The following is a 27,043-nucleotide window of genomic DNA, read 5'->3' as shown; positions in this document are numbered from 1 at the left end:
ATGCCCTTTAATATGGAAATATAGTCACTTCCCTCCCACTGGTCAAATCTCATCCCAACTTATGATATCCACAGAGGTCAGACTCCTAAAGCACAGAGCACAGTACATAAGCATGGAGATGGAACTTGTTGGACCACACAAAGAATACCAGGCACAGTGGAAGGTACAAGTAGTATACAGGAAATACGGTAATTAAAGGAAAATTCACTTACGGAATGTTGAAACCACTGATCTCCTCCCCATTAGCAACTCTAGAACGTCAGCAGCCAGAGTTTAATGCTCCAGTCAGGAGACTGGATGGTTCATCTCTGCAGAATGACAATGAAATGAAAAGCTAGATTAAAAACTTGGAAGATAAAATTGAGAAAAATTTTCCAAATGTAAAGCAAAAGACAGAAATGAAGAATGACAGAAGAAAAGTAAATCAAGCCCAGAGTTTCAACATACAACATGACTAACCATAATACAGTTCTAGAAAGAAAACTTAAACTCAGGAGAACTTTTCCAGATGGATTTTCAGATTGAAAGGACTCACCAAATACCAACACAATAGATTAAACCAGGCCCTCATCAAAGGAACATTACAGTGGAATTTAAGAACATCAGGAGACAGAATTTCCTGATGGTCCAATGGATAGGACTCCATGCTTTCACTGCTGAGGGCCCAGGTTCAATCCCTGGTCCCTACGTGGGGAACTAAGATCTCACAAGTCCCATGGTTCAGCCAAGGAAAGGAACACTGGGAGAAAGTGAATATTCTTCTAGAGGAAGGGTGGGGGGGTGGTAACCAGGTCCCATACAGAGGATCAGAAATCAGACCACTTTTAACCTTTTAACATCAACACAAGAAGCTAGAAGGCAATGGAGTAATGCCTCCAAAACTTTGGGGAACATGATATCCAACCTATAGCCCTACCTCAAGCAAACTTCAAACCAAATAAAACCTTTTTCAGGTGTGCAAGATCTTGAAAATTTATCTCTAAGCATCTTTTTTTCATTTAGCTACTGAAATAAGTATTGTACCAAAATGGAAGGTGTAAACCAGAACAGAGGAGGAAACAGGATGTAGGAAATACAGATCTCAGAGACAAAGGTACTGCAGAACAATTCATATGCACCAGGCACAGAAAGTGTTAATAACCAGTTCAATTTACAACTTAACAAAATATCTTGTGTGTTTGAATACATTAAGGGGAGATTTAGATAATTTGAGAAAAGAACTGAACTAGTGAGAAGTACATAAAAAATAAGTAACCATAACACAAGGCAATTATTAGGTTCAGGGTAAAATATTCTGCAAGAAATAAAAAATGATTCACAATGTATTATGTAATTCAGCTATGGATAATGTTTACATAGTTACACTAACGTAAACATTGAAGATTGCACTAACGTAACCTATCATATAACTATATTGCCAGGACAGAGTGACAGGAAATCTTAATATGTGCATGGAGACAAAAGAAAGCTAAATTATTTTCCTTTCTGAGATGTCGATCAGCATATTCAAATCTTGGAAATCAAAAAGTCAAAATGAAAAAATACTATTAAAAAATGGAAATAAATACCCAAAGATGCAACTAAAATACTATTGATTTTTCTGTAATAATTTATACAGAATTAATGTGTGGAAATATATTTGTGTATTTAAAATTTAGTGAAAAATTTAAAGTAAGTTAAAATATGAAAAATGATTTTCAATATTTTAAGTTTAAATATCAATACTATAAAGAATGTGCTTCTGTCATTTTTGAGGTATGGCATCTCACAAATTATAGTATGCAATTCTCATCTTTCTTTTAATGATTATTTTTTAATATGCTTACCAGAAAGGAGAAATGTCTGTTATTCTTGCTGTTTAATTAAAAAAACTAAAGTGATTCTTCCTATTGTTATGGTTAATAAAACAAATACAAAACCTAGAAGCATCTTTGTGAATTTGTACAATTTGTATCATACTGGTGAATCTCTGTATTAGAATTATATTGTCATGATTGAAACTCCTTCTGAAAATAAATATAATCCCTATTGAAATGCTAGAATTTTGAAATAACTGAAACTCATTGTTATATAATAGATGAAAATTATAAACCTTACTTTGTATGACTAACATTATGTATCAAGATTCTGATGACTAAGTTCTAATAATGATATTTTTCCTAAGATAATTTAAAGATTGTACTTTAGAACTCAAGTAATGTTGCTTCAATATGCCATCACTATAGCATATCACCAATACAATTTTCAGGACTTCCCTGGTGGTCTAGTGGCTAAGACTCAAGGCTCCCAATATAGGGGGCCCAGGTGCGAACCCTGGTCAGGGAGCTAGATCCCAAACAACACAACTAAAATTTCATATGCCACAACTAAGATTGTCCATGATACAATTTAAAAAGATCCCACATACTGCAGCTAAAACCCAGCACAGTGAAATAAATAAATAGATACTTTTTGAAATGTGATTTTTCTCATCCACTTTGTATGTGTGCCTGCATGCTCAGTCACTAAGTCGTACCTAACTCTCTGTGACCCCATGGACTGCAGTTCCCTAGGCTCCTCTCTCCATGTGACTTCCTAGGCAAGAATACTGGAGTGGGTTGCCATTTCCTCCTCCAGGGGATCTTCCCAACCCAGGGATTCAACCAGTGTCTCCTACATGACAGGTGGATTCTTTACACTGAACTGCCTGGGAAGCCCCTCCACTTTGTATAATGTCTTTTAAAATCTATGATAGTAAAAATTTATCTTACTCATTTCAACATTCTCCTAATTAGGACAAAAGAAGTGGATGATGGGTGCATATTTAGTTAAGTGAGTGGATATAACATAAGAACTATGCTAACAAAATACAAAGGTTTACCTGCAATTCATTTGCACAGTAATTTGAAAAGAATCTGTTACTGCTTACATCATGCAAAACAAAAAGGAAAACCAAAGTGGTAAAACATTATGATAAATTCATAAACTTTACAGTGAAAAATAGTAGTATCAGGCTCTTTGATGCATTTTAATCCTGAAACATATCATATTTAACTTTTAGCTAATGCTGATATTCAAAACGATGATAGTATTTGTGCATGGCAATCTAAGATTTGTTGATCTTGCATCTGGTTTATTTTCAGTTTCAAAGCACTATTTCCAGTGTTTGTGATCCAATCCCAATCTGGTTTCTTAACAAATAGAACAAATGAGGGGATGGATCCAGTAATAAAAAAACCTCCCAGCAAAGAAATGTTCAGGTCCAGATGGCTTTACTGGTGAACACTACCAAATATTTAAATAAGAATTAATACTAATCCTACTTGAACTCTTCTAAATTTAAAGAGAAGGCATGATCCTTCCAAACTCATTTTATGAGGCCACCATTACCCTGATACCAAATTCAGACGACACTACAAAAATTAAAAAAAAAGAAAATCGCAGACAAATATCTCAAAATGAACATAGATGCAAAAATATTCAGAACAACAGCAAACTAAATTCAACAGTATATTAAAGTACCATAAACCAAAATAAAGTGTGGCTTATCCCTAAGATGCGATGAGAGTTCAACAAATGCAAATTAATGTAATACACTACAGTAACAAAATGAAGCGTAAAAACCATACGATCACCTCAGTAGATACAGTAAAAGTATTTGACAAAATTCAACATTCATTCATGATAAAAAAAAAACTCTCAACAAATTAGGTATAGAAGACATATAACTCAACATAATAAACGCCCTACAAGACAAGCTCACAGCTCACATCACACTTAATAGTGAAAAGCTGAACATTCTTACCATAAAATCAGGAATAAAGCAAGTATGACCTTATCACTTTAAGGTCATCAAGTATGACCTTATCAAGTATGGCCTTATCACTTCCATTCAACACAATATTGGAAGTCCTAGCCAGAGTAATTAGGCAAGAAAAACATAAAAGGCATCCAAATCAAAAAGGCAGAAGAAAAATTGTCAGCGTTTGCAGATGACATAATCTTCTACATAGAAAACGTTAGAGAGTCCATCAAAGACTGTTAGAATTTAATAAACAAATTTAGTAAACTCTTAAGATACAGTATCAGCATGCAGAAACCAATTATGTTTCTATACGCTAACAGTGAACTACCCAAAAAAGACCTAAATAAAACAACTCCATTTACAATAGAAAAAAAAAAAAAAAAACCCAAAAAACAATACTTAGGAATAAACTAAGGAGATGAAAGATCTGTACAAGATTTGTGCTATAAATGGCAAGATTTCATTCTTTTTTATTTGAGCAATAGTCTATTGTGTGTATGTACGTATGTGTGTGTGTATGTATACACACCACATCTTCTGTATCCAACTGTTAATGATGCTTAAGTGGTTTCCATGTCTTGGCTATTGTAAATAATGCTGTGACACCGGGGTACATGAATCTATTCAAATTACTGTTTTTAGTTCTTTTGGATATATACCCAGGAGTGGAATTGCAGAATCATATGGTAAGTCTGTTTTTAGCTTTTTGAGGAACCTGCATACTGTTTTCCACATTGGCTGCACAAATTTACATTTCCACCACCAGTGTACGTGAGTTCCCTTTTTTCCATATACTCACCAACATTTGTTATTTGTGTTCTTTTTTTTATTTATTTTTTATTGAAGGATAATTGCTTTACAGAATTTTGTTGTTTTCTGTCAAACCTCAACATGAATCAGTCATAAGTATACATATATTCCCTCCCTTTTGAACCTCCCTCCTATCTCCCCCCGCCATCAACCCCTCCCGGTTGATACAGAGACCCTGTTTGAGTTTCCTGAGCCATACAGCAAATTGCCATTGGCTATCTATTTTACACATGGTAATGTAAGTTTCTATGTTACTCTTTCCATACATCTCACCCTCTCCTCCCCTCTCCCCATGTCCACAAGTCTAATCTCTATGTCTGTTTCTCCACTGCTGCCCTATAAGTAAATTTTTCAGTACCATTATTCTAGATTCTGTACATATGTGTTAGAATATGATATTTATCTTTCTCTTTCTGACTCACTTCATTCTGTATAATAGGTTCTAGGTTCATCCACCTCATCAGAACTGACTCAAATGCATTCCTTTTTATGGCTGAGCAATATTCCATTATGTATGTGCACCAAAACTTCTTTATCCATTCATCTGATGATGGACATCGAGGTTACTTCCATGTTCTAGCTATTGTAAATAGTCCTGCAATGAACAATGAGATACATGTGTCTTTTTCAATTCTAGTTTGCTCAGGGTATATGCCTACAAGTGGGATTGCTGGGTCATGGTGGTTTTATTTCTAGTTTTTTAAGGAGTCTCCATACCGTCTTCCATAGTGGCTGTATCAATTTACATTCCCACCAACAGTGCAAGAGTGTTCCCTTTTCTCCACACCCTCTCCAGCATTTATTGTTTGTAGGCTTTTTGATGATGGCCATTGTGACTGGTGTGAGGTAATATCTCATTGTAGTTTTGATTTGCATTTCTCTAATAATGAGCGATGTTGAGCATCTTCTCATGTGTTTGTTAGCCATCTGTATGTCTTCTTTGGAGAAATGTCTTTTTAGGTCTTTTTCCCACTTTTTGACTGGGTTGTTTGTTTTTCTGGCATTGAGTTGTATGAGCTGCTTGTATATTTTGTCAATTGTTTCATTTGGTATTATTTTCTCCCATTCTGAGGGTTGTCTTTTCACCTTTCTTGTAGTTCCTTTCCTCTGCGAAAGCATTTAAGTTTAATCAGGTCCCACTTGTTTACTTTTGTTTTTATTTCTGTTACTCTAGCAGGTGGGTCATAGATGGTCTTGTTTTATGTCATTGACCGTTCTGCCTATGTTTTCCTCTAAGAGTCTTATAGTTTCTGGTCTTACATTTAGGTCTTTAATCCATTTTGGGTTTATCTTTGTGTGTGGTGTTAGGAAGTGTTCTAATTTCATTTTTTTACATGTAGCTGTCCATTTTTCCGGCTCCATTTATTGAAGAGGCTATCTTTGTCCCATTGTATATTCTTGCCTTCTTTGTCAAAAATAAGGTACCCATAGGTGCATGGGTTTATTTCTGTCCTTTCTATCTTGTTTCATTGGTCTATATTTCTGTTTTTGTGGCAGTACCATACTGTCCTAATGACTGTAGCTTTGTAGTATAATCTGAAGTCCAGAAGGTTGATTCCTCCAGCTCCATTCTTCTTTCTCAAGACTATTTTGGTTATTCGAGGTCTTTTGTGTTTCCACATAAATTCTGTAATTTTTTGTTCTAGCTCTGTGAAAAATGTCATTGGTAATTTCACAGGGATTGCACTGAATCTGAGGATTGCATTTGGTAGTCTAGTCATTTTCACAATATTGATTCTTCCTACCCAGGAACATGGAATATCTCTTCATCTGTGTATGTCATTTTTTATTTCTTTCATTAGTGTCTTATAAGCTTCTGTGTACAGTTCTTTTGTCTCCTTAGGTAAGTTTATTCCTAGATATTTAATTTTTTTTGTTGCAATGGTAAATGGGATTGATTCCTTAATTTCTCTTTCTGATTTTTCATTGTTAGTATATAGAAATACAAGTGATTTCTGTGTAGATTTTGTATCCGGCAACTTTACTGAATTCACTGATTAGCTCTAGATACTATCTTTAGGATTTTTCGATGCACAGTATCATGTCATCTGCAAACAGTGAGAGCTTTATTTCTTTTCTGATCTGGATTCCTTTTATTTCTTTTTCTTCTCTGATTGCTGTAGCTAGGACTTCCAGAACTATGTTGAATAATAGTGGTGAAAGTGGACACCCTTGTCTTGTTCCTGATATTAGAGGGAATGCTTTCAGTTTTTCACCATTGAGAATAATGTTTGCTGTAGGCTTATAAATACGGTCTTTATTATGTTGAGGTAGGTTCCTTCTATGCCCATTTTTGAAGAGTTTTAATCATAAATGGGTGCTGAATTTTGTCAAAGGCTCTTTCTGCATCTATTGAGATTATCATATAGTTTTTATCTTTCAGTTTGTTAACATGGTGTATCACATTGATTGATTTGTGTATATTGAAGAATCCTTGAATTCCTGGAATAAACCCAACTTGATCATAGTGTATGAGCTTTTTGATGTGTTGCTAAATTGTTTGCTAAAATTTTGTTGAGGATGTTTACATCTATGCTCATCAGTGATATTGGCCTGTAGTTTTCTTTTTTTGTCTAGCCTTTGTCTGGTTTTGGTATCAAGGTGATGGTATCCTCATAGAATGAGTTTGGAAGTGCTCCTTCCTCTGCAATTTTTTGAAAGAGTTTTAGAAGAATAGGCATTCAGTTCAGTTCACTCAGTCAGGTCTGACTCTTTGCGACCCCATGGACCGCAGCACCCCAGGCATCTCTATCCATCACCAACTCCCAGAGTTTACCCAAACTCATGTCCATTGACTCGGTGATGCCATCCAACCATCTCATCCTCTGTCGTTCCCTTGTCCCACCTTGAATCTTTCCCAGCATCAGGGTCTTTTCAAATGAGTCAGTTCTTCACATCAGGTGACCAAAGTACTGGAGCCTCAGCCTCAACATCTGTCCTTCCAATGAACACCCAGGACTGATCTCCTTTAGGATGGACTGGTTGGACCTCCTTGCAGTCCAAGGGACTCTCAAGGGTCCTCTCCAACACCACAGTTCAAAAGCAACAATTCTTCGGTGCTCAGCTTTCTTTATAGTCCAACTCTCACATCCATACATGACTACTGGAAAAACCATGGCTTTGACTAGATGGACCTTTGTTGGCAAAGTAATGTCTCTGCTTTTTAATATGCTATCTAGGTTGGTCATAACTTTCCTTCCAAAGAGCAAGAGTCTTTTAATTACATGGCTATAATCACCATCTGCAGTGATTTTGGAGCCCAGAAAAACAAAGTCTGCTACTGTTTCCACTGTTTCCCCATCTATTTGCCATGAAGTGATGGGGCTGGATGCCATGATCTTAGTTTTCTGAATGTTGAGCTTTAAGCCAACGTTTTCACTCTCCTCTTTCACTTTCATCAAGAGGCTCTTTAGTTCCTCTTCACTTTCTGCCATAAGGGTGGTGTCATCTGCATATCTGAGGTTATTGATATTTCTCCTGGCAATCTTGATTCCAGCTTGTGTTTCTTCCAGCCCCGCGTTTCTCTTGATGTACTCTGCATATAAGTTAAATAAGCAGGGTGACAATATACAGCCTTGACGTACTCCTTTTCCTATTTGGAGCCAGTCTGTTGTTCCACGTCCAGTTCTTTTAGGTATAAATTTAGGTTGTCTGTTCGATGTTTTTCTTGAGGTAGGATTGTATTGCTATAAACTTCCCTCTTAGAACTGCGTTTGCTGCATCCTATAGGTTTTGAGTTGTCGTGTTTTCATTGTCATTTGTTTCTAGATTTTTTTTTTTTCCTTTTGATTTCTTCAGTAATCTGTTGGTTGTTTAGAAATGTGTTGTGTAATCTCTGTGTGTTTGTGTTTCTTATAGTTTTATTCTGGTAATTGATATCTAGTCTCATAGTGTGGTCAGAGAAGATGCTTGATATGATTTCAATTTTTCTTAAATTTATTGAGGTTTGATTTGTGGTCTATCCTTGAGAATGTCCCGTGTGCTCTTGGGAATAAGGTGTATTCTTCTGCATTTGGATGGAATGTCCTGAAGATATCAGTGAGATACATCTCATCTAATGTATCATTTAAGACTTGTGTTACCTTATTAATTTTCTGTTTTGATGATCTGTCCATTGGTGTGTGTGGGGTGTTTAATTCTCCTACTATTATTGTATTACTGTCAATTTCTCCTTTTATGTCTGCTAGTGTTTGTCTTATGTATTGAAGTCTCCTATGTTGGGTGCATAGATATTTACAATTGTTATGTCTTTCTCTTGGATTGATCCCTTGATCATTATGTAGTGTCCTTCCTTATCTCTTGTAATCTTCTTTATTTCAAGGTCTATTTTGTCTGACATGAGGATTGCTACTTCCAGCTTTCTTTTGCTTCTCATTTGCATGGAAGATGTTTTTCCATTCTCTCACTTTCAATCTATATGTGTCTTGAGGTCTGAAGTACGTTTTTTGTAGACAGCATATATATGGGTCTTGTTTTTGTATCCATTCTGCCAGTCTGTGTCTTTGGGTTGGAGCATTTAATCCATTTACTTTTAAAGTAATTATTGATATATATGCTCCTATTGCCATTTTCTTAATTGCTTGGGGTTGATTTTGTAGATCTTTTTTCTTCTCTTGTATTTCTTGACTATATAAATCCCTTTAACATTTGCTGTAAAGCTGGTTTGTTGGTATTGAATTCTCTTAACTTTTGCTTGTCTGAAGAACTTTTTATTTCTGTATCAATTTTGGATGAGATCCTTGCCAGGTACTGTAATCTTGGTTGTAGGTTTTTCCCTTTCAGTACTTTAAATATATCCTGCCATTCCCTTCTGGCCTGCAGTGTTTCTGCTGAAAGATCAGCTGTTAAGCATATGGGGTTTCCCTTGTATGTTACTTGTTGCTTCTCCCTTGCTGCTTTTAATGTTCTTTCTTTGTGTTTAGTCTTTGTTAGTTTGATTAGTATGTGTCTTGGCAGGTTTCTCCTTGTGTTTATCCTGTATGGGACTGTTTGTGCCTGTTGGACTTGATTGACTATTTCCTTTTCCATATTGGGGAAATTTTTCAACTATAATCTCTTCAAAAAATGTCTCATACCCTCTCTTTTTCTCTTCTTCTTCTGGGACCCCTATAATTCGAATGTTTGATATTGTCCCATTGGTTTCTGAGACTATCCTCAGTTCTTTTCATTCTTTTACTTTATTCTGCTCTTTAGAAGTTATTTCCACCATTTTATCTTCCAGCTCACTAATTTGTTTTTCTGCTTCAGATATTCTGCTATTGATTCCTTTTATTTTTAATTTCAGTAATTGTGTTGTTTGTTTCTATGTTTATTCGTTAATTCTTCTAGGTCTATGTTAATTGATTCTTGCATTTTCCCCATTTTGTTTTCAAGGTTTTTGATCATCTTTACTATCATCATTCTGAATTCTTTTTCAGGTATTTTGCCTATTACCTCTTCATTTATTTGGACTTCTATGTTTCTTGTTTGTTCCTTCATTTGTGTAGTATTTCTCTGCCTTTTCATTATATTTTTTAACTTACTGTGTTTTAGGTCTCCTTTCCCCAGGCTTCAGGGTTGAATTCTTTCTTCCTTTTGGTTTCTGCCCAAGTAAGTTTGGTTTGTGTAAGCTTCTTATAGGGTAAGATTTGTGCTGAGTTTTTGTTTGTTTGTTTATTTTTTCCTCTGATGGGCAAGGCTGTTTGAGGTGGTAATCCTGTCTGCTGATGATTGTGTTTGTATTTTTATTTGTTGTTTAGATGAGTTGTCCTGTACAGGGTGCTACTGGTGGTCGGTGATGCCGAGTCTTGTATTTGAGTTTTTTCCTTTGTGTGAGTTCTCAGTATTTGATACTCCCTAGGGTTAGTTCTCTGGTAGTCTAGGGTCTTGGAGTCAGTGCTCCCACTCCAAAGGCCCAGGGCTAGATCTCGAATCGAACTTGGATCCATTTGCCGGTCCCACAGAAAAGTCGGTTTACTGCCTCCAGGTTGTGTGAGGGGAAAGTACAGCATTTATTGCAGAGTATGGAGGAAGGAGAAGGGGTGGCTCAACCCCAAAGACCACAACTCCCTTATTTGTGTTCTTTTGGATGACAGCCATTCTGCCAGGTGTGAGGTGATTTGGGGTTCTGATTTGCATTTCCCTGAGATAAATTGTGTTTTACTTGTAAAGCGATATCATAGACAAAAGAGACAGATAGTCTAAACATCTTACAACTATACTACATATAATTCGTATGTTACCTGTGCATTACATAGGGCATATAGCTAAATTTGTGGTGATTGGTAATTTGATCTTGATTCTAAAGTTGTTATAACTGGCTTTAAAAAGTATTATTACTTTGAGTCTATTTATAAGTTTTCTCCCCCTGATATAATCACACTATAAGAAATAAATTTCTATTCAAACTCTGACTCTAGCCCAGTAGTTGTTCTTTACAAAGCTTATTTACAAGATTATCTAAATGTAGATACAGCTGTTCAATGAGCATTTTTTTGTTTCTAATTCATTATAGTTCTGTCCTTTAAAAATAAAGATAGACATGTAGATTGAGAACTGTTCAAAAGACATTGTTTCCTTTCTTTATATAATTTACAATCTTTTCATTATACACCCAACATTTTTATCACTCATGTGCTTTGCTTCAAGCATTTTGGTAAGAGGCACTTCATGAATAAAATGTAGCAATGTCTGTAAAATTTGTAGGAAGTATACTTCAGGCGTACTTGAAATAGAGCACATTTTTGACATGTGACACCAATAATAATACATAATCTAGGGGCCTTTTTTTCAATCTTATATATCAGAAAGCTAGAAAATCTCTACAGACAGGATGAGTAAACTTCCCAAGCCTGTGTGCCACGTTTCCAAAAGAAGTGAGCTAGGGCTACTCCCTCTACACATATGATATTTTCAAAAAATTTGTATCAACTAATGGCCTCTCAAGCAAACCCTTGCCATTTAGTGATGCTGTGACATGGCATGAGAGTTCTCACACATCTCACTCATGCACATTACTGTTGTTGTTGCTGCTAAGTCGCTTCAGTTGTGTCCAACTCTATGCGACCCCATAGACGGCAGCCCACCACCAGGCTCCACCATCCCCGGGATTCTTCAGGCAAGAATACTGGAGTGGGTTGTCAGTTCCTCCTCCAATTCATGCATGCATGCTAAGTCACTTCAGTCGTGTCCAACTCTGTGCGACCCCATAGACAGCAGCCCACCAGGCTCCTCTGTCCACAGGATTCTCTAGGCAAGAATACTGGAGTGGGTTGCCATTTCCTTCTCCCAGGCACATTACTAGCAGTGCCAAAGGGAGAAGAATTGCCTGCCTTTAAGTTATTTCCAGCTTTTGAAAATCTGCTAAAGAATAACAATACAGGTTTTCAAAATAAACTAGTATTGTAAGAAATGTGTTTTTAATGTGAAAACAAAGTATAGCATTCTCATCTTCCCCAGATTGAACATTAATTAAGCCAAAATGAATATGTGAAGTATTTCTTAAACACCTTCCCTCATGCCTCATGATTTTTCCAAAATTTCATACTTTATGTTATCTTAATTTAAAGTTCAAAGCACCACAAATACTATACCATATATTGAAATACACCTGCTTTTGCTGAAGACACTGATAACTCTCCCTAGTTGCAGAAACAATCTCAGTTCTTTTGTCTTATCTTGCTTAAATACTCTCTCTAGCATTTGAAGATACTGAGCTATTTCTTTTATTCACTCAAAAAAATTATTGTGCACTTATTTTATCTATGGAAGTGGAATACAATAATTATTTTTTTAAAAAAGTCTCTAAGCTCAATGGAGTTTAGAATATCGTTCGAAAAAGAGTAATTACCAGATAATTATAATGCCGAGTGGTAACATCACAAAATAGCAGTAAAACATTTCAATAACGAAGGGCTCCAGTCCCACACTTTGGACATTGGTAAAGACTCCAATAGCAAGTATCATTCAAACTGAGTCTGGAAGAATTAGTCAAGTCATTGAGGAAGGGGTTTGGGGAAGGAGTTCCAGAAAAGGGGGCAGTATGCACATGAGCTGAGAAGCAAGAAATAATAGAGATTGTGGGTAACTTTCAGTAGCTGAGGATGGTGAGAGCTTAAATTGTCAGGCGCAAAGACAATGAGAGAAGAGGATGCGAAGTCTGAGGACTTTTGTCATGCTGGGGAGTTCTGGATTATTTTGGAAAGAAATGGAGAGCTTTGAATTGCTTTCAGCGGGACATATGATCAATGTGACTGCCTGTTAGAGCACTGCTTAAAGGGGTCAAAATAGGGGTAAAGGGAAAAGTTTGTAGACCTTTTGTAATGGTGGTAGTAAAGAATAAAGAGAAAGGGATGACTCCATTTAATAACAATGTGACATGTAGACGCATTAGTTTTTAGTGGGTTTTATTTTTTTTATATATTTTAATTGGAGGATAATTGCTTTACAATATTGTGATGGTTTCTGACATACATCAACATGAATCAGTCACAGTTAAACATGTGTATCCCCTCATTCTGAACATTCTGAACACCCCTCCCACTTCTCTCCCCATCCTATCCCTCTAGAGTGTCCCAGGCACCAGCCTTGGGTGCCCTGCTTCATGTATAGGACTCACACTATTCCTCTGTTTTACATATGATAATGTATATGTTTTAATTCTATTCTCTCAAATCATCTCCTTCTCCCACTGAGTCCAAAATTTGGTAGGATGTGCGTGGTAACTGAGACAGAGAAGTTAAGGGTGAGCTTGGGTTGTTTCACAGAAATTTTCATGTTCAAGTTGAGTTGCCCAAAAGGTGGCTGGATAGATAAGCCAGAGTTGCAACTAGGTTGCAAAGTAGGACTGCTCTGGTTTTCATTCTGCCTCTCTGACTGCTGCTTTCCTGAATTTATTTTATTTGACACACAACTATACATCATATTTCCCATGTCTTCATCTCAGACATTATTCTCTTTCACTTCACATACTCTCTCCTGATGATTTCATGTATGCACTCAGTTTTAACTACCAACCTTGTCTTTGGATTCTCTATGGAAGCAATTTGTTTGGGATGTGATCCTGGTAAACATAAAAGAAGAGCAAAGTAAGATAGGGAGAGGAAAAGAGCCCCCAAAGGGTGAATTTTCCCAGCAGTCATTGGTCAGGGTTGCTGGTTTGGCTCTTCTAGCTTACTAAGAACATAGATACATAAATAAAGCATTCTTTGGACACTAGGAAAAATTTTTAGTCATTAAAAACTACAACTGGAAGTTTGCACTAGAATGTTAAGGGCAAAGGACATACGGGCAGGATACCTATAGAATCTGCTCCAACATATGTGAAGTGAAGTCACTCAGTCGTGTCCAACTCTTTGTGATCACATGAACTGTAGCCTGTCAGGCTCCTCTGTCCATGGGATTTTCCAGGCAAGAATACTGAAGTGGGTTGCCATTTCCTTCTCCAGGGGATCTTCCCAACTCAGGAATTGAACCCGGGTCTCCTGCATTGCAGGCAGTCTCCTTACTGGCTGAGCCATGAGAGAAGTCAACATATGTGAAGAGACTAACAAGTCTCTCATTTTAAAAGAAGGACAATACTGAAAAGTTGAGTTCCATTGTGAGGCTATAAACTGTCATTTAAAATCAGCTATTCATCAAAGGGACCCAGAAAAGAGAACGAAGAGACAAGATATAGTATCAAACAAATACAAGAGAGGACTTCCCTGGTGGCACAGTGGCAAACATCAGTCTGCCAATGTAGGGGACACAGGTTTGATCCCTGGTCTGGGAAGACCCCACATGCCATGGAACAACTACGCCCAGGTGCCACAAGTACTGAACCCAGGCTCTAGGGCCCGAGAGTTGCAACTACTGAAGCCCATGTGCCATGGAGCCCGTGCTCTGCAATAGGAGAAGCCACCACAATGAGAAGCCTGTGCACTGCAACAAAGAGTAGCACCACTAACCACAACTGGAGAAAGCCCACACAAAGCAACAAAGACTCAGCAAAGCCAAAAATAAAACAAATATAAGAGAACCAAAGAAAGTGAAAATAAAGATTAAACATTCAGAGTGCAGTGGATGGCTAGAACTTTGCCACTCAAAGTGAGTTCTGAGCACCAGTATCATCACATCTCTTAAGAAAATGTTAGAAATGCAGACTTATTGAATTAGAATCCATGGTATCAAGATGCTCGGTTATTATATATTCACACTAAAATTTTGAGAAATTCTTTTCTATCTTCTTTAGAGCTTGCCTCATCATAACAAAGGCTTTTTTAATTTACTCAAAGCTTATATTTAGGTGAGCATCCATATTCATTGTATGCATGCCTAAGTCTTTTAATTAGCCCTTAAATCTACTAAGTGTCTAAGCCAAAATCCAGAGTCCTTTTCTCTATTATCCCCCTGGTAAGGTGACTATTTTTAAGACTCTCTGCAGATGTCACAGGTCAAATCAGTATCCTTTCTAAAAGATTAATGTAATACTCTTTTCAGTGGTCTTAATTTCTGAGTCTTCCCACTCCAATTTTTCCTCCAAAATGATACCAAGCAATTTTCAAAGTACAAATTGCCAGACCATTCCCTCACTTGAATAATATAGTGTTGCCCATCAACTTCAGGAAAAATCCTAACCACTTAGTCTATCACCACGAGATAGTCCACGATCTGGTATCCACTTACCTTCTTGCAAATATACTGGCCTAATGTAGTTACTATTGTTTGAGCATTAAATTCAGTAAACTTCCTGTCAATCAAAGTATGAAGGGCATGCTGCTCCTGCTGCTAGGTCGCTTCAGTCGTGTCCGACTCTGTGCGACCCCATAGACAGCAGCCCACCAGGCTCTGCTGTCCTTGGGATTCTCCAGGCAAGAATACTGGACTGGGTTGCCATTTCCTTCTCCAATGCATGAAAGTGAAAAGTGTAAGTGAAGCTGCTCAGTCGTGTCCGACTCTTAGCGACCCCATGGACTGCAGCCCACCAGGCTCCTCTGTCCATGGGATTTTCCAGGCAAGAGTACTGGAGTGGGTTGCCATAGCCTCCTCCGATGAAGGGAATGAGGGTTGCATAATCATTATTGTTAAAAGTTTGGAGCTTTAAAATTTCCTTTTCTGCTACATGTACAAAAGCAGGCATTCTATAGAAGGCTCTCTCTCCAAGTATGATGCCTCATGGATTATTTTCAAGTTCTAGCCTATAAACTGCTTTACGTATTGTATTTCTACATTGAAAATCCAAAGTGTTATGTTTATGACTTTTTCTGTATTTCTAGATATCCTTCACCTGGAATACAGACAACAGTTGCCCTTGTTCTTGAACACTGAGGTCATAAATTTATCCTGTTGCCTACCATACATAACCTCAGCTAGGGGAGCGTCATCCTAGGCAGGAGTCATGAGGACCCTTTTCAAATATGAGGACAAATCAGGCAACAATCATACTGTGATAGATTTTTTAAGAGATAAATATATTACTGGTATTCAATTGAATGACTTTATTACCAGGGCCATAACATAAGGGGACGCAAACTACATTATGAACAATGTCCTTAAGACTGTTTACAATATTAAAAGTATGTTTATATTTTAATTTTATGAATGATCTGTCAATGTTACAGATGTGATAAATTTCAACCTCAAACAAACCTGGAATTGGAATCAGAAGGCTTGGTTTATATTCCAGATTGCAATTTGTTGCCAGCAGGAACCAAAGTCAGTCAGTCAATTAATGTCAGTTTCCTCACATAAAAATGTGAATAATAATACTTAGTCTAAATGTTGGTATGAGAACTGAATTCACCACCAGATGTGAAAGCATTTATAAGAGTGCCCAACGAACAATAAATACAAAACAAATATTACTGTTCTTGTGTATTTCTCAAATATCAACTATCCATAATCTAGGATATTTTTCACGGGTAAACTTAATTCTCATGATAAATTCACCATTTAGCAAACCAAAGACAAAAAGCATAGGATTCTGCAATTTCTAGAACTAGCAATATGACTAATGTGAAATTGCTCTTGCAATAGCCCCTCAGTTCAGTTCAGTCGCTCAGTCGTGTCCGACTCTTTGCGACCCCATGAATCGCAGCACGCCAGGCCTCCCTGTCCATAATCAACTCCCAGAGTCCACCCAAACTCATGTCCATAGAGTCAGTGATGCCATCCAGCCATCTCATCCTCTGTCGTCCCCTTCTCCTCCTGCCCCAATCCTTCCCAGCGTTAGGGTCTTTTCCACCCAACTCTTCACATGAGATGGCTCAAGTATTGGAGTTTCAGCTTTAGCATCAGTCCTTCCAATGAACACCCAGGACTGATCTCCTTTAGGATGGACTGGTTGGATCTCCTTGCAGTCCAAGGGACTTGAAAGAGTCTTCTCCAACACCACAGTTCAAAAGCATCAATTCTTCGGCACTCAGTTTTCTTCACTGTCCAACTCTCACATCCATGTATGACCATTGGAAAAACCATAGCCTTGACTAGACGGACCTTTGTTGGCAAAGTAATGTCTCTGCTTTTAAATATGCTATCTAGGTTGGTCATAACTTTCCTTCCAAGGAGTAAGTGTCTTTTAACTTCATGGCTGCAATCACCATCAGCAGTGATTTTGGAGCCCCCCAAAATAAAGTCTGACACTGTTTCCCCATCTATTTCCCATGAAGTGATGGGACCAGATGCCATGATCTTAGTTTTCTGAACGTTGAGCTGTAAACCAACTTTTTCACTCTCCTCTTTAACTTTCATCAAGAGGCTCTTTAGTTCTTCTTCACTTTCTGCCATAAGGGTGGTATCATCTGCATATCTGAGGTTATTGATATTTCTCCCGGGAATCTTGATTCCAGCTTCTGCTTCTTCCAGCCCAGTGTTTCTCATGATGTACTCTGCATATAAGTTATATAAGCAGGGTGACAATATACAGCCTTGACGTATTCCTTTTCCTATCTGGAAAAGGAGTTGTCCCATGTCCAGTTCTAACTGTTGCTTCCTGACCTGCATACAGGTTTCTCAAGAGACAGGTCAGATGGTCTGGTATTCTCATCTCTTTCAGAATTTTCCACAGTTATTGTGATCCACACAGTCAAAGGCTTTGGCATAGCCAATAAAGCAGAAATAGATGTTTTTCTGGAGCTCTCTTGCTTTTTCAATGATCCAGCTGATGTTGGCAATTTGATCTCTGATTCCTCTGCCTTTTCTAAAACCAGCTTGAACATCTGGAAGTTTGCAGTTCACGTATTGCTGAAGCCTGGCTTGGAGAATTTTGAGCATTACTTTATTAGTGTGTGAGATGAGTGCAATTATGCGGTAGTTTGAGCATTCTTTGGCATTGTGTTTCTTTGGGATTGGAATGAAAACTGACCTTTTCCAGTCCTGTGGCCACTGCTGAGTTTTCCAGATTTGCAGTCTGTCACATTCCAGACAAAAGGACTGCAATAGCCACTAGCAATGCTCAAATAAGAAACATTTACAATAGCTAGGACATGGAAGCAACCTAGATGTCCATCAGCAGACGAATGGATAAGGAAGCTGTGGTACATATACACAATGGAATATTACTCAGCCATTAAAAAAAATACATTTGAATCGGTTCTACTGAGATGGATGAAACTGGAGCCCATTATACAGAGTGAAGTAAGCCAGAAAGAAAAACACCAATACAGTATACTAATGCATATATATGGAATTTGAAAGATGGTAACGATAACCCTATATGCGAGACAGAATAAGAGACACAGATGCATAGAACAATTTTGTGGACTCTGAGGGAGAAGGTGAGGGTGGGACGTTCTGGGAGAATAGCATTGAAACATGTATATTATCATATGTGAAACAGAACACCATTCCATGTTCGATGCATGGGACAGGGGCTCAGGGCCGGGGCAATGGGATGACCCAGAGGGGTGTGATGGGGAGGGAGGTGGGTGGGGGTCCAGGAAGGGGAACACATGTAAACCCATGGCTGATTCATGTCAATGTATGGTAAAAACTATTACAATATTGTAAAGTAATTAGCCCCCAACTAAAATAAATAAATTTATTAAAAAAAAGAAACATTTCTAAACTAATAACAATATTGCTGAAAAAATAAAGAAAAAATCCCATTCACCATAGCATTATAAAAATTAGTAATAATTTTAACCAAAGAGGTGAAGGATTTGTACACTGAAAACTACAAGGCTTTGATGAAAGTAATTGAAGACACAAAACAAATGTAAAGATAATCCTGTGTTCCTGTACTGTGAGAACTAATACTGTTAAAAATGTCCAACTACCCAAAACCATCTAAAGGTTTAATGTCTATGAAAATTCCAATGATATTTTAACAGAAATAGGAAAAAAAAGGCCTAAAATTCAAATGACACCCAATATTCAAAGTAATCTTGAGAAGAAGAAAGGTGGAGACAACACAGATCCTGATTTCAAACTAAACTACAAAGATAAAGTAATCAAACCAGTATGGTATTGGCATTAAAATAGACACATAGACCAAGGGAACAAATCAAAAGCCCAGAAATAAACCTCCACAGACACCATCAACTAACATTTGACAAAGGAACAAAGAACAATGGAGATATGACAGTCTCTTAAATAAATGGTGGTGGGGAAACTTCAGAACTAATACAGAAGAATGAAACTAAACCCCTATCTTACACCACTAACAAAAATTAATTCACAATGGATTAAAGACTTAAACCTAAGACTGGGAACTATAAAACTCTTATAAGAAATCAAAGGGGAAAAGCTCTTTGTTATTGGTATTGGCAATAATTTTTTGGATATGACCCCAAAATGGAAGCAACAAAAGCAAACAATCAACATGCGGGACTTATTCAAACTGAAACACGTCTGCATAGCAAAACAATCAACAAAATGAAAAGGCCATCTGTGGAATAGGAGAAAATATTTGCCAAGCATATATCTGACAAGGGGTTAAATCTCAAATAAATAAATAATTCATACAAATCAATAGCAAAAATCCTATTTTAAATTAAGCAGAAGAGCGACTTCCCTGGCAGTCCAGCAATTAAGACTCTGTGCTGCCAGTGCAAGGGGTGCAGGCTTGATCCCTGATCAAGGAACTGAGATCACACATGCCACATGGTGGAGCAAATAAATAAATTAGTTAAATAAAAATGGGCAGAAGAACTGAACAGACATTTTTTCTGAAGAAGACACACAAATGATTAACAAGTACATGAAAAGATACTCAATGTCATCAATCACCAGAGAAATGTAAATCAATACCAAAATGAGAGCACTTCACACCTGTTAGAATGGCTATTATCAAAAAGACGAGATTTTTTTAAAAAGACAAGCAATAACATGCAATGGAAAGAATGGAGACAAAGGGGAACCTTTATGCATCAATGGTAGGAATGTAGATTGATACAGCCAAGATGGAAAGTAGCATGGATATTCTTCAATAAATTAAAAATAGAGTTACCACATGATCCAGCAATTCCACATCTGGGTATATACACGAAGGAAATGAAAACATGATTCCAAAGATATATCTGCACTTTCCTGTTCACTGCAGCATTATTCACAATAATCAAGACACAGAAATAACCTAAGTGTTCACCGATGGATGAATAGATAAAGAAAATATGGTATATGCAGTGGGCTATTATTCATCCATGAGAAAAGGAAACCCTGCTATTTCAAACAACATAAATGGAGTCTGACAGCATTAAGTCAGATGGGGAAAGACAAATATTGTATACTATTACTTACATGTGGAAATTAAGGCAAAGTCATAGAAAGAGAGAGTCACAGTTGTTATGACAAGTTGGGGGTTGGATAAAATGGAAAGATGGTGATCAAACAGTAAAAACTTCCAGTTTTAAGATAACTAAATTCTGGGAACCTAATGTACAACATCAGTAGAAAATTGAATCAAAGATTTACTGAGCATGGTCCCACCAACCAGAGCAAGACCCAGTTTCCCCACAGCCTTTCCCTCCCATCAGGAAGCTTCCACAAGCCTCTTATCCTCATCCATCAGGGGGCAGACAGAATGAAAAGCCCAATCACAGAAAACTAACAAAGCTGATCACATGAATCACAGCCTTGTCTAACTCAATGAAACTATGAGCCATATCATGTACGGCCACCCAAGACAGATGGGTCATGGTGGAGAGTTCTGACAAAACGTGCTCCACTGGAGAAGGGAATGGAAAACCACTTCAGCATTCTTGCCTTGAGAACCCCATGAACAGTATGAAAAGACAAAAAGATAGGACACTGAATGATGAACTTCCCAAGTTGGTAGGTGCCCAATATGCTCCTGGAGAAGAGCAGAGAAATACCTCGAGAAGGAATGAAGAGGCTGAGCCAAAGCAGAAAAAACGCTCAGTCGTGGATGTGTCTGGTGGTGAAAGTAAAGCACTATGCTGTAAAAAACAATACTGCATAGGAACCTGGAATGTTAGCTCCATGAATCATGGCAAATTGAAAGTGGTCAAACGGGAGATGGCAAGAGTGAACATTGACAATTTAGGAATCAGTGAACTAAAATGGACTGGAATGGGTGAATTTAATTCAGATGACCATCTATTACTGTGGGCAAGAACCCCTTAGAAGAAATGGAGTAGCCCTCATAGTCAACAAAGGAGTCCAAAATGCAGTACTTGGGTGCAATCTCAAAAATTACAGAATGATCTCTGTTCATTTCCAAGGCAAACCATTCAATATCACAGTAGTCCAAGTCTATGTCCCAAACACTAACATTGAAGAAGCTAAAGTTGAACAGTTCTATGAAACTTACATGATCTTTCAGAACTAACACCAAAAGAAGATGTTGTTTTCATCACTGGGGACTACAGTGCAAAAGTAGGAACTCAAGAGATACCTGGAGTAACAGGCAAGTTTGGTCTTAGAGTACAAAATAAATAGGGCAAAGGCTAACAGAGTTTTGCCAAGAGAATGCACTGGTCATAGCAAACACCCTCTTCCAACAACACAAGAGATGATTCTACATATGGACATCACCAGATGGTCAATACCAAAATCAGACTGATTATATTCTTTGCAGTGGAAGATAGAGAAGCTCTATACAGTCAGCAAAAACAAGACTGAGAGCAGACTGTGCCTCAGATCATGAGCTACTTATGGCCAAATTCAGACTTAACTTGAAGAAAGTAGAGAAAATCACTAGGCTATTCAGGTATGACCTATATCAAATCCCTTATGATTATACAGAGGAAGTGAGAAATAGATTCAAGGGATTAGATCTAATAGACAGAGTGCCTGAGGAACTATGCACAGAGGTTAGTGACATTGTACAGGAGGTGGTGGTCAAAACCACCCCAAGAAAAAGAAATTAAAGAAGGCAAGACAGTTGTCTGAAGAGGCCTTACAGATGCTGAGAAAAGAAGAGAAGCTGAAGGCAAAGGAGAAAGGGAAAGATATACCCATCTGAATACAGAGTTCCAAAAAATAGCAAGGAGAGATAAGAAAGCCTTCTTAAGTGATCAATGCAAAGAAATACAGGAAAACAATAGAATGGGAAAGACTAGAGATCTCTTCAAGAAAATTAGAGATACCAAGGGAGCATTTCATGCAAACATGCATACAATAAAGGACAGAAATGGCATGGACCTAACAGAAGCAGAAGATATTAAGAAGAGGTGGCAAGAATACACAGAAGAACTATACAAAAGATATCTTAATGACCCAGATAACCATGATGGTGTGGTCACTCACCTAGAGCCAGACATCCTGGAGTGCAAAGTCAACTGGGCTTTAGGAAGCATCACTATGAACAAAGTTAGTGGAGGTGATGGAATTCCAGTTGAGCTATTTGAAATCCTGAAAGATGATGCTGTGAAACTGCTGCACTCAGTATGCCAGCAAATTTGGAAAACTCAGCAGTGGCCACAGGACTGGAAAAGGTCAACTTTCATTTCAATCCCAAAGAAAGGCAATGCCAAAGAATGTTCAAACTACTACACAATTGCACTTGTCTCACTCACTAGCAAAGTAAAGCTCAAAATTCTGCAAGCCAGGCTTCAACAGTACTTGAACCTAGAACTTCCAGATGTTCAAGTTGGCTTTAGAAAAGGCAGAGGAACGAGAGATCAAATTGCCAATGTCCACTGGATAATAGAAAAAGCAAGAGAATTCCAGAAAAACAACTCCTTCTGTTTCATTGACTATGCTAAATCTTTTGACTGTGTGGATCATAACAAACTGGAAAATTTTCAAGAAATGGGAATATCATACCACCTTACCTGCCTCCTGAGAAACCTGTAAGCAGGTCAAAAAGCAACCATTAGAACCAGAGATAGAACAAAGGACTGGTTCCAAATTGGGAAAGGAGTATGTTGAACTGTATATTGTCACCCTGCTTATTCAACTTATATGCAGAGGACATCATGTGAAAAGCTGGTTGGATTAAGCACAAGGAGGAGTCAAGATTGCCAGGAGAAATATCAATAACCTCAGATATGTAGATGACATAATCCTTATGGCAGAAAGTGAAGAAGAACTAAAGAGTCTCTTGATGAAAGTGAAAGAGGAAAGTGAAAAAGCTGGCTTAAAACTCAACATTCAAAAAACTAAGAGCTTGGCATCAGCTCCCATTACTTCTTGGCAAATAGATGGGGAAACAATGGAAACAATGAGAGACTTTATTTTCTTGGGCTCCAAAATCACTGCAGATGGTGACCCCAGCCATGAAATTAAAAGATGCTTGCTCCTTGGAAGAAAAGCTAAGACAAACCTAGACAGCATATTATAAAGTAGAGATATTACTTTGCCGACCAAGGTCCGTTTAGTCAAAGCTACGGTTTTTCCAGTAGTCATGTATGGATGTGAGAGTTGGACCAGAAAGAAGGCTGAGTGCCCAAGAATTGATGCTCTTGAGCTTTGGTGTTGGACAGGGCTCTTGAGAGTCCCTTGGACTTCAAAGAGATCAACCCAGTCAATCCTAAATGTAATCAACCCTGAATATTCATTGGAAGAACTGATGCTGAAGCACCAATACTTCAGCTACCTGATGCAAAGAGCCAACTCATTTGAAAAGACCCTGATCCTGGGAAAGACTGAAGGCAGGAGGAGAAGAAGATGACAGAGGGCAAGATGGTTGGATGGCATCACCGACTCAATGGCCATGAGTTTCAGCAGTTCCAGGAGATGGTAAGGACAGGGAAGCCTGGAGTGCTTCAGTCCCTGGGGTCGCAAATAGTCAGACACAACTGAGTGACTGAACAACAACGAACAACAACATTGTACAACAAGGTGATAATAGCTAACAATACTGTATTATATACTTAAAAGTGGACAGAAGAATAAATCTTAAATGTTCTTGCCACCCACACACAAAGACAACTATGTGAAGTGATGGAGCTGTTAACTAACCTTATAGTGGTAATCAGTGCTAAGTATAGCAAATCAATACAGTGTAGACATTAAACATATGCAATGTTGTATGTCAATTATATCTCATAGAGTTGAAGAAAATGACAAGGCACAAGAAGAAACACAGAAAAATATTATTTGCCAGAAATGTGGGACTTGAAAGTCAAAGTAGTACACTAGCTGATATGCTAGCCATGCCAGGGGATGTTATCTTTGTTTTATATTTTTAATAACGTTTGATACAATTTACATATGATTAAAATGCAAATATTTTGCAGTGCAATCCAATGCATTTTGTTCAATGTACATGCCATGTAGTCACCATGACATTCAAGCTATAGAACATTTTCAAATCCCCAAAAAGTGTCTGTCTCTACCCAGTCCAGACTACCACCAATGGAGCTTAGCCTTTTCTAAAATTTTATAAATAGTATATTACTCCATGTACTCTTTTATGTTTAGCTTCTTTCACTTAGCATGTGTTTTAGATTCCTTAATAAAGAATGTATCAGTAATTCATTCTTTTTTTATTGCTGAGTAATATTCCACTGTATAAATACACACTGCTTTGTTAACCCATTCACCTCTTAATGTCCATTTGGGTTGTTTCCAGTTCTAGTTATTATGTGAAAAGATGATATCAAGAGCCATAGAGTAGCATTTTTGTGGAGATATATTTTCATCTTTCTTGGGAAAATATTAAGGAATGGGATTGCTTGGTTATATGTAAGTATATGATTACCTTTCTCACAAATTGCTAGATTGTTCACTAAAGATGCTGTACCATTTTCCTTTTTACAAACAACAGCTAAGACTTTCAGTTGTTCTGCATGCTTATCAACACTTGGTCTTGTCATCCTTCTGAATTTTAGCCTAAAAGGTGTGATTTTAATTTGCACTTTCCTGATTAGTAATGACTTGAGCACATTTTCATAGGCCATTTGTGTATCTCCTTTTGTAAAGTGTTGGATTAAATACTCCGCTATTTTTTTGTTTTTACATTGGGTTGTTCAGCTTTTAAATTTTTAAGATTATTTTATATATTCTTGATATGGAATTTTGTTCTAATCAACAAAAAAAGATAATAAATGAAGGCTTAGATGGGTCCAAAGCAAGAATTTGGTGTTGAGACATTTTTCTTAAAACCAGAACCCTCAAAAGAAGGGTTGCATATATAGTGAAAGACATACTCCACCAGCTCAATAAAATGGCAAGAAAAATTGACTGAGCCTTTGTCTCTAAATTGGGCTTCCTTGGTGGCTCAGACGGTAAAGCGTCTGCAATGCGGGAGACCCAGGTTCGATCCCTGGGTCGGGAAGATCCCCTGGAGAAGGAAATGGCAACCCACTCTAGCACTCTTGCCTGGAAAATTCCATGGACTGAGGAGCATGGTAGGCTACAGTCCATGGGGTCACAAAGAGTCAGACATGACTGAGCAACTTCACTTTCACTTTGTCTCTAAATGTAAAACAAATCTCATGAGGAAGTGAAAATTCCAAGATGGTGTCACATACCAATTTAGAATCTAAATGTGTCCTCCTTAGTGATGCTGGATTTTTTAAGTTGAGATATTAACCAAAAAATTAGTCCTGAGCCAGTAATACCCCTGGGGTGACTAGAATAAGCAATCAGAAAACCACTCTGTGAATGTTTCAATAATTCAGGCACATTAATTCCTATTGAAAAAAAAAAACACCTCCTAAAGATGTTGAGAAGATTTTTTTTTTTAAAAAAAATGAAGACATGATTCATCACAAAAACTTCATATAACAAAAAAAAAATGGCAGGAAATATGACATGAAAGAGGAGGAATGGGTCACAAAATCTTTGAATTAATACAAAAAAATTCATGTAGGATACTACAAGGAAAGAACACTATTCTATGGAGAAAAAAAAAAACTGTCAGATGTAAAAATAAACTGAATGACTTTTATAATGAGAAATATAGCTTTGAGGCCTATGATCTGCCTGACTGGGAGGTGAGTTTAGATAGTCTTTAAAATCACATTTATTGCTATCATTCTTTGATTCCACAGAGTGGCTGCCATTTTCAGATTCTGTCGATCATACTAGGTGGATGGAGGAGGTCTATATATGCTCTGCCCTTGCTTGTTGTCCCACAGGTTGAAGACATGAAACAACACAGTTTTGACCTGCAATACTAAGTTGAGCCTTGTAAATATCTTATTTACATATGAGAAGGTGTGAATGAGAAAATACATAACAATGAAGAACAAATCTCCTTAGAAACAATTAAAGTGATAACAATCTTCTCATCCTACCTTTGAGCCAATGCTTGAATTCTTTCATAGTAGCCTGGCAAGTAGTAATTTAGCCTCTGCTAGCCTACCTCAGTGACAGCAATTTCACCACCTCCAGCAGCTTTCAACTTCATTTTAGAACAACTTTATCAGAATACTGTCCTTATACTGAGACAAACACAGCTTTCTTATTATTTTTCCAAACTTTTTCCAGTTCTGCTATTTGAAGTTATTCAGATCAACCTTAACTTCACTGTCCAATGGCATATCAAAAAGTTATACCCATTTAACATCTAAATGAAATGCACCAGTTCCTTTTACTAGTCACCAAGTGACATGACTTGAGTTCTTTGATAACTCTGATCATTTTTTTTATTTTTAGCTATGATCCATAGTCTGTTTTCCTTAAAAGTTACAACCAGAACTAAATACAATTTCCATCTGTAGTCAGCCAGTGGAAAAATAGGATTGAATATTTTAAGATATATGAAGCAAAAATATGAGAAATGAAAAGTTTAAAAATAAAACAGTCATGATGGAGAATTCAATGTATCTCTCTAAGAAACCAGCAAATCAAATAAGTAAACCAGAAAAAGAGTAACAGTGACTTCAAATACTATAAATAATGAAACTAGCTTAAAATATCAGAGTCAAGAATGTTATCCTACAAAAGTGAAAGTGAAGTCGCTCAGTCGTGTCCAACTCTTTGTGACCCCGTGGGCTGAAGCCTACCCGGCTCCTCCATCCGTGGGGATTCTCCAGGCAAGTGTACTGGAGTGGGTTGCCATTTCCTTCTCCAGGGGATCTTCCCGACCCAGGGATTAAACCCAGGTCTCCCGCATTGTGGGCAGACGCTTTACCCTCT

General features: G+C 37.5%; 1 long non-coding RNA gene across 1 annotated transcript in view; it reads right to left on the bottom strand.

Annotated features, from left to right (window-relative positions):
* The window catches only part of LOC145537167 (uncharacterized), a 966,757-nt gene that overhangs the window by 674,354 nt on the left and 265,360 nt on the right, over positions 1 to 27,043 (bottom strand). Inside the window, exon 3 of the long non-coding RNA XR_014076245.1 lies at positions 213 to 308. This is a non-coding gene — a long non-coding RNA (uncharacterized LOC145537167). The remainder of the gene's footprint in view (positions 1 to 212; positions 309 to 27,043) is intronic.

Source organism: Giraffa tippelskirchi, chromosome X, assembly GCF_054371585.1.
Source record: "Giraffa tippelskirchi isolate mGirTip1 chromosome X, T2T-mGirTip1v1.2.pri, whole genome shotgun sequence".
NCBI classification, from domain to species: domain Eukaryota; kingdom Metazoa; phylum Chordata; class Mammalia; order Artiodactyla; family Giraffidae; genus Giraffa; species Giraffa tippelskirchi.
This window is presented reverse-complemented; position numbering and strand designations above follow the sequence as displayed.